The sequence below is a fragment of the Microtus pennsylvanicus genome, chromosome 1 (assembly GCF_037038515.1).
Source record: "Microtus pennsylvanicus isolate mMicPen1 chromosome 1, mMicPen1.hap1, whole genome shotgun sequence".
In the NCBI taxonomy this organism is placed as follows: Eukaryota; Metazoa; Chordata; class Mammalia; order Rodentia; family Cricetidae; genus Microtus; species Microtus pennsylvanicus.
This window is the reverse complement of record NC_134579.1, coordinates 143,784,262-143,791,741: the sequence shown is the minus strand read 5'-3', so window position 1 is coordinate 143,791,741 and position 7,480 is coordinate 143,784,262. Positions and strand designations below refer to the sequence as shown.

The 7,480-nt window shown below is 43.8% G+C and overlaps 1 pseudogene; it reads left to right on the top strand.

Annotated features, from left to right (window-relative positions):
• The first annotated feature begins 2,009 nt into the window (after positions 1-2,009).
• On the top strand, positions 2,010-5,392 carry LOC142855582 (small ribosomal subunit protein uS2 pseudogene; annotated as a pseudogene).
• Positions 5,393-7,480: the final 2,088 nt, after the last annotated feature.

The window sequence follows — 7,480 nt, the reverse complement described above, 5'->3', positions numbered from 1 at the left end:
TAGTGTACATAAGTGACTCCAAAAACTCTACCAAAGAACTCCTACAGCTGATAAACACCTTTAGTAATGTGGCAGGATACAAGATCAACTCCAAAAAATCAGTAGCCCTCCTATACACAAAGAACAAAGAAGCAGAGAGGGAAATCCGAGAAACTTCAACTTTCATGATAGCCACAATTAGCATAAAGTATCTTGGGGTAACTCTAACCAAGGAAGTGAAAGATCTATTTAACAAGAACTTTAAGTTTTGAACAAAGAAATTGAAGAGGACACCAGAAAATGGAAGGATCTCCCATTCTCTTGGATTGGGAGGACCAGTATAGTATAAATGGCAATTGTAGCAAAAGCAGTCTATAGATTCAATGCAATCCCCATCAAAATCCCAACAAAATTCTTCACAGACCTTGAGAGAACAATAATCAATTTTATACAGAAAAACAAAAAACTCAGGATAGTCCAAACAATCCTATACAATAAAAGTACTTCTGGTGGCATTATCAACCCTGACTTCAAATTCTATTATAGAGCTACAGTAATGAAAACAGCTTGGTATTGGCTTAAATATAGATATGTTGACCAATGGAATCAAATCAATGACCTGGATATTAATCCATACACCTATGAACACCTGATTTTTGACAAAGGAGCTAAAATTATACAATGGAAGAAAGAAAGCATCTTTAACAAATGGTGCTGGCATAACTGGATGTCAACCTGTAAAAGAATGAAAATAGACCCATATCTATCACCATGCACAAAACTCAAGTCCAAATGGATTAAAGACCTCAATATTAATCTGACCACACTGAACCTAATAGAAGAGATAGTGGGAAGTAGTCTGCAATACATGGTGCACAGGAGACCAGTTCATACATATAAACCCAGTAGCACAGATAATAAGAGCAACAATGAATAAATGGGATCTCTTAAAACTGAGAAGCTTCTGTAAAGCAAAGGACACTGTCATTAAGACAAAAAGGAACCTACTGAATGGCCTGATCTCCAAAATATATAAAGAATCAAGAAACTACACATTAAATTTCTGAATAACCCAATTAAAAATGGGGTACTGAACTGAACAGAGAATTCTCAACAGAAGTTTAAATGGCCAAAATATACTTAAGGTCATGTTCAACTTCCTTAGCGATCAGGGAAATGCAAATCAAAACAACTTGAGATACCATTTTACACTTGTCATAATGGCTACAATCAAAAATACCAATGATAACCTATGCTGTAGATGATGTGGGGTAAGGGGAATACTCATCCATTGTTGGTGGGAATGCAAACTTGTGCAACCACTTTGGAAATCAGTGTGGTGTTTTCTTAGGAAACTGGGCGTTAACCTACCTCAGGATCCAGCAATACCACTCTTGTAAATATACCCAAGAGATGCCAAATCATACTACAAAAGCATTTGTTTAATTATGTTCATAGCAGCAGTATTTGTAATAGCCAAGAACCTGGAAACAACATAGGTGCCCCTCAACTGAAGAATGGATAAGTAAGGTGTGGCACATATACTTATTAGAGTTCTACTCAGTGGTAAAAAAAAGACATTTTAAATTTTGCATGCAAATGGATGGAAATAGAAAACACTTTACTGAGTGAGTTAACCCAGACCCAAAATGAGGAATATGGTATGTATTCACTCATTAGTGGATTCTAGCCATAAACAAAGGACATTGAGCCTATAGTTCTTGAGCCTAGAGAAGCTAAATAATGAGGTGAACTGAAATAAAAGCATATATTTATCCTCTTGGATATTGGAAGTAGACAAGATCGCTGGGCAAAACTTGGGAGCATAGTTGTGGGGGTAGGTTGGGGAGAAGGGGAGATGGGGAGAGAGAAGGGAGAAGAGGAGGATTGGGGAGAGTTTGGGGGAATGGGATGTTTGAGATGGAGGAAGGGTGAATATGGGATCAGAGAGGAAGATATCTTAATTAAGGGAGCCATTTTAGGGATGGTAAGAAACTAGACTCTAGAGGTGTCCCCAGGTGTCCAAGAAGATGTCCCCAGCTAAGTCCTTGGGCAGGTGAGTAGAGGGTGCCTGAATTGGCATTCCCCCATAGCCTCACTGATGTATATCTTGCATATCACCATAGAACCTTCACCTGGTGATGGATGGAGATAGTGACAGAGACCCACATTGGAGCTCCCAAGGTCCAGATGTGAAGCAGGAGGAATAACATGAGCTAGGAAGTTAGCACCGCAAGGGGTGTGTCCACCCACTGAGACAGTGCTCCTGATCTAACGGGAGCTCACCAAGGCCAGCTGGACTGGGACTAATGAGCATGTGATCAGACTAGACTCTCTGAAATTGTCTGACAATGAGGGCTGACTGAGAAGCCAATGATAATGGCACTGGGTTTTGTTTTTTTAAATTTATTTATTAAAGATTTCTGCATCCTCCCCACCACTGCCTCCCATTTCCTTCCCCCTCCCCCAATCAAGTCCCTCTCCCTCATCAGCTCGAAGAGCAATCAGGGTTCCCTGACTTGTGGGAAGTCCATGGACCACACACCTCCATCCAGGTCTAGTAAGGTGACCATCCAAACTGCCTAGGCTCCCCCAAAGCCAGTACGTGCAGTAGGATCAAAAACCCATTGCCATTTTTCTTGAGTTCTTAGTAGTCCTCATTGTCTGCTATGTTCAGCGAGTCTGGTTTTTTCCCAGGCTTTTTCAGACCCAGGCCAACTGGCCTTGGTGAGTTCCCGATATAACATCCCCATTGTCTCAGTGTGTGGGTGCACCCTTCGCAGCCCTGAGTTCCTTGCTCGTGCTCTCTCTCCTTCTGCTCCTGATTTGGGCCTTGAGATTTCAGTCTGGTGCTCCAATGTGGGGTCTCTGTCTCTGTTTCCTTTCATTGCCTGATGAAGGTTAATATTCAGGAGGATGCCTATATGTTTGTCTTTGGATTCACCTTCTTATTTAGCTTCTCTAGGATCACAAATTATAGGCTCAATGTCCTTTATTTATGGCTAGAAACCAAATATGAGTGAGTACATCCCATGTTCCTCTTTTTGGGTCTGGCTTACCTCACTCAGGATAGTGTTTTCTATTTCCATCCATTTGTATGCAAAATTCAAGAAGTCCTTGTTTTTTACTGCTGAGTAGTACTCTAATATGTATATATTCCATACTTTCTTCATCCATTCTTCCATTGAAGGGCATCTAGGTTGTTTCCAGGTTCTGGCTATTACAAACAATGGCACTGGGTTTTGATTCTACTGCATGGACTGGCTTTTTGGGAGCCTAGTCTGTTTGGATGCTTACCTTCCTAGGCCTGGATGGAGTGGGGAGGACCTTTGACTTTCCACAACTCAGGGCACCCTGACTTCTTTTAGGACTGGAGAGTGAGGTGGGAGCAGGAGGGGCAAGCGGGAGGGAAATGGGAGGAGGGTAGGAGGTGGATATTTTTAGTAAATAAATAAAAAATACTAAAAAAAAGATGAGGTATTGTTTGATTCCACTTTGTATGTTGTGAATACGATTGGTTAATGGGTAAATAATCTGCCTTGGCCTGTGATAGAATAGACTATAGCTCTATGGGAAAAACTAAACTGAATGCTGGGAGAAAGAAGGCAGAGTCAGGATAAGCCATGTAGCCCCACAGGAGACAGATACCAGATGGAGCTTTTCTCAGTAAACCACAGCGTTGTGGCAATATACAGATTAGTATAATTGGGCTATATTAATATGTAAGAGCTAGTCATTATAAGTTAGAACTAAAAGCCCAAGCATTGATTTAAATAATATAATTTCTGTGTGATTGTTTTGGGAATCTGGTTGGCTAGGAAATGGAAAAGCAGCCTCCGTTACAACAAATCAACTTATATCATCCTGTAGAAAATACAAATTCACATGGATCAAAGACCTCAACATAAATTCAGATAAATTGAATCTGACAGAAGAGAAAATGTGAATTAGTCTTGCAGGCATTGGAAAAGGACACTGCATAATGAATATAACACCAGTAGCAGAGACACTGAGATCAAAAATCAATAAATGGGACTGTTTGAAACTGAACACCTTCTTTAAGGCAGTTAATATGGCAAAACAGCATCATACATAATGGTATATCATCACCAAATCCACATTTTACAGAGGACTGATCTCCAAAATATTTAAATATCTCCAGAAGGTAGACATCAAACTACCAAATTATCCAATTAATAATGTTGTACAGATTTAAAAAGAATTCTCAACAGAAGAATCTGAAATGAGTGAGATACACTTAAAGAGTTATCCAATATCCTTAGCTATCAGGGAAATACAAATCAAAATGACTCTGAGATAGGCTCTTACACCTGCCAGAATGGCTAAGGTAAAAAACGCTATCGAGCCTTCCCTGCTGCCCCGGGACGGGTCCATATGGCGTTGTTCTTGGTTCCCTACGTAACTTAAAGGGAAACTTACACAATATCCGGAGCCCTTGATGTCCTGCAGAAGAAGGAGGAGGATGTCCTCAAATTCCTCGCTGCAGGCACCTACTTAGGTGGCACCAACCTCGACTTTCAGATGTAGCAGTACATCTACAAAAGGAAAAGTGATGGCATCTACATCATCAATCTGAAGAGGACCTGGGAGAAGCTGCTGCTTGCAGCTCAGGCTATTGTTGCCATCGAGAACCCTGCTGATGTTGGCGTCGTCTCCTCCAGGAACACTGGGCAGCGAGCCGTGCTGAAGTTTGCTGCCGCCACTGGAGCCACTCCGATTGCTGGCCGTTTCACCCCAGGGACCTTCACTAACCAGATCCAGGAAGCCGTCAGGGAGCCACGGCTTCTAGTGGTGACCGATCCCAGTGCTGACCACCAGCCCCTCACAGAGGCGTCTTACATGAGCCTGCTCACCATTGCCCTGTATAACACAGACTCACCTCTGTGCTATGTGGACATCGCCATCCCGTGCAACAACAAGGGAGCTCACTCAGTGGGCCTGATGTGGTGGATGCTGGCTCGGGAAGTACTCTGCATGCGTGGCACTATCTCCCGTGAGCACTCATGGGAGGTTATGCCTGATCTTTACTTCTACAGAGACCCAGAGGAGACTGAGAAGGAAGAACAGGCTGCTGCTGAGAAGGCCGTGACCAAGGAGGAGTTTCAGGGCGAATGGACTGCACCAGCTCCTGAGTTCACTGCTGGTCAGCCAGAGGTGTCTGACTGGTCTGAGGGGGTGCAGGTGCCCTCGGTGCCCATCCAGCAGTTCCCTACTGAAGACTGGAGTGCCCAGCCAACCACTGAGGATTTGGTCAGCAGCTCCCACAGCGCAGGCCACCGAGTGGGTTGGAGCCACCACTGAGTGGTCCTGAGCTCCTCTGCAGTCTCCTGAGCAAAGGGAAAAAAGGTGGAAGGAAAATAAAGTTCCTACAAGCTGTCAAAAAAAAAAAAAACCCAAAACAACAAAAAAACAACAAAAAAAGCGCTAACGACAGATCATGTTGGAGAAGATTTGGATTAAGGGAACACTCCTCCACTGGTGGTACGAGTGCAATTTTTTTTTAAAATTTATTTTTCCATTAAAAACTCTACAATTCCTCCCCTCCTCCCATTCCCCTCCGGCTCCCTCACTCACCCTCCTTTCTCCTCCTCCTTCCTTAAGAGAGGGCAGGGAACCCTGCCCTGTGGGAAGTCCATGGCCCTCCCCCCGACATCCAGGCCTAGGAAGCTTTGCATCCAAATAGACTGGGGTCCCACAAAGCCAGTACATGCAGTAGAAAGAAGTCCCAGTGCATTTATCAGTGGCTTCTCAGTCAGCCCCCATTGTCAGCCACATTCAGAGAGTTCTGTTTGATTGCTTGCTCATTCAGTCCTGGTCCAGCTGGATTTGGTGAGCTCCCATTAGATCAGGCACATTGTGTCTGTGGGTTGACCAACCCCTCTCGGTCCACACTTCCTTGCTCATCTTCTCCCTTCTTCTGCTCTTCAACTGGACCTTGGGAGCTCAGTCTGTTGCTCTGATGAGAGTCTCTGTCTCTATCTCTCTTTGTCACCGGATGAAGATTCTATGGTGATATTTGAGATCAGTGTGATAGTGGGGCAAAACCAGTTCAGGCACCCTCTCCTATGCCGCCTAAGGACCTAGCTGGGGACATCCCTGTGGACATCTGTGATCCCCTCTAGAGCCAAGTCTCTTGCCAACCCTAAAATGGCTCCCTTAATGTAGATATCTTCTTTCCTGCTCCTATATCTGCCCTTTCTCCATCTCTACCCTCCCACTCCCCCAAGCTCTCTCCAGTCTTGCTTTCTCCTTTCTCTCTCCCCCTCTTTCCTTCTCCCACCCCACACCCACCCCTACATTGTGGTAAATGTGGTACATTTACACAATGGAGCATTACTCAGTGATAAATAACAATGACATGAACTTTGAAGATAAATGGATGGAGCTGAAAGAAAAAAAAAACATACCGAGTGAGGCCCAGAAAGACAAGAACAGTATGTACCCAATCATAAGTGGATATTAGATGCAAAGCAAAGGATAACTAAGCTACAATTCCCAGCCCCAGAGAAACTAGATATCAGCAAGGACCAAAAAAGGGACACATTTATTGCCCTGGGAGGGGAGATACATGAGATCTTCTGGGTAAACTGGGCATAGGCAATAGAGAGGAGGAGATGAGGAATGTGAACATGAAGGATCACGATGGTCGATTTGGGGGAAGGAGGACAAGGGAGAGCAATGAAAGTGATATCTTGATAGAGGGGACAATTATGGTGTTAGGGAGAAACCTGTTACCATAGAACCTCCCAGGAATCAAGGATGATCTCAGTAAAGGCTCCTAACAATACTGGAGGGAGTACCTGAACTGAACTTCTATAATCAGATTGGTACCTACCCTAATTGTCATCATAGAGACTTCATTCAGTAACTTACTGAAGCATAAGCAGAGATCCACAGGTAAGCCCTGGACTGAGCTCTGGGAGTCCAATTGAAGAATGGGAGAAGGTATTATATTGGCAAAGGGAGTCAAGATCATGATGGGCAAACCCAGAGAGACAGCTTATGGCAGCTCATGGTCTAGACCAACAGCTAAGGGGCCTGCATGGGACAGACTGAGATCTTATGCGTATGAATGACAGCTGTGTATTTGGTTCTGTTGTGCGGTCCCTATATGTCGCACCAGGACCTATTCCTGTTGCATGGGCTGGCATGTTAGAATATTTACTATGGTGGGATGCAAAACTCAGCCTTAATGTAGGAGGGAGGAGCTTGGTCTTGCCTCATCTTGATATGCCTTGCTTTGTAGATTCCCATAGGAGGTCTTACCCTTTCTTAATGGAGATGAAAGTTGAGTACATGGGGGTAGACGGGGGTGGAGGGAGGGAATAGGAGTAGAGTAGGGAGGAGAATATGTGGTTGGTGTGTAAAATAAGTTTACAAATTTATTAAAAACATTTTTATGTGTATTATATTTTTGCTTTTAATCCAAACATTCAGGAGTAAGAGGCAGGTGGATCTTTATGAGTTTGAGGCCAGCCTC